The following is a 1,499-nucleotide window of genomic DNA, read 5'->3' as shown; positions in this document are numbered from 1 at the left end:
AAACATCGGATTTGATTCTTGTTCCCTATCCTTTTAATTTTTGTTGTTGTTATGAAGAAAATGTCTATGAATATTTATGATGTTGAAATGTTTAATTTAATTGATATGGCTTAAATTTAAATTGTGTTAGGTTTATTGCATTTCGTCTACTTAATTTATTAAAATTGTGTTTGTGTTGTTATAGGCCTCAGTAAGATGTTTGATTAAGTAAAACCATGACTAAGTTATTCTTGCATTACAATTGTAAGGTAACTAATGAATTACTTATTTAAACGGATTAAAATTGTAATTAATTGACACAATACTTAATCAGTGCATGTTAAATCATCTAAGGTAGCTGACGATTGAATTAGTAGCGGTATCTAGCGACACATTTTCCTTGCATAACTTGCAAGATTATTGTGATTAAACTGTTTCAAGGTAGAAATACATTGTTACTTCACATAATATTTTATGTGCTTTAGAGATTGAATTAATTGTTTGAATTGGCATAGAGATATGTACAAGAGATTATTTTAATTTCATAAGTACGTATGTGCATTAACACATTTTCCTATTAAAATTGTTTAATCGGTTGAATTGACGTAGAGATATAGTCAAGAGATGAATGAATTTTGGTAGGTGAGTATGTTCATAAGTTAGCAAATTACTGAGTTGCCGTGAATTTATTCGTAACAACATAAACATGAGTTTAATAATTCTAAGTTAAGAAATGTAATTAAGCTAACACAATTATGCCATCTTGTTTAAATCAGCTTTTGAAATCGTGCATTAGAACTTTATTTTATTTTATTTATTTACTTTATTTTCTAGCTTTTAATCACTTTTCAAATATTTTAAATTGCATTCATAAATAATTATTTTTACAGTACCTGTGGGTACGATAACTCGACATTTACTTGTCACTTTATTACTTGTTGCGATTGTGTACACTTGCACATTTCCGTCGTTCCAAGTTTTTGGCATCGTTGTCGGGGAATGTTTTAAAAAGTCATTATTTGTGAATTTTTTAGTTTTGCATTTTGGTTTATTTTTTCTGTTCAATTTTAGCTAAATTAATTTTTTCTGTGGTTATTTCAAGTGTTTATGAGTATTGACTGAATTATCAATTTTGTAACACCCTTTATCCGTATTCAATGCCTGAAAAGGTTACGAGGCATTACCAGACTTACCAAGCAAGCAAACATACAAATTGAGGCACACGGGCTAGACATACCGGTGCGTGGTTGGCCGTGTGACCCAAATAAGTAAGCTCACTTGTTTGGACACGGGGTGGGACACGGCCATGTGCTTCCATTTCAAATGTCCACATGGCCTGTGAGACGGACGTGTCTGGTGGCCGTGTGAGACACATAGTTTGGCCATACGGACGTGTGTCCCTTGTTTTGAGAAAATTTTTTAAAGTTTCGTGGAATATTTTATGAATTATTGGCTTAGTCCCAAACCACTCCCAAAGCTTGTTTAGGGCCTCATAGGCTCGTTTAAGGGACAAATTGATT

This window comes from Gossypium hirsutum, chromosome A06 (assembly GCF_007990345.1).
Source record: "Gossypium hirsutum isolate 1008001.06 chromosome A06, Gossypium_hirsutum_v2.1, whole genome shotgun sequence".
NCBI classification, from domain to species: domain Eukaryota; kingdom Viridiplantae; phylum Streptophyta; class Magnoliopsida; order Malvales; family Malvaceae; genus Gossypium; species Gossypium hirsutum.
The sequence above is the reverse complement of the archived record's forward strand: the minus strand, read 5'-3'. Positions refer to the sequence as shown.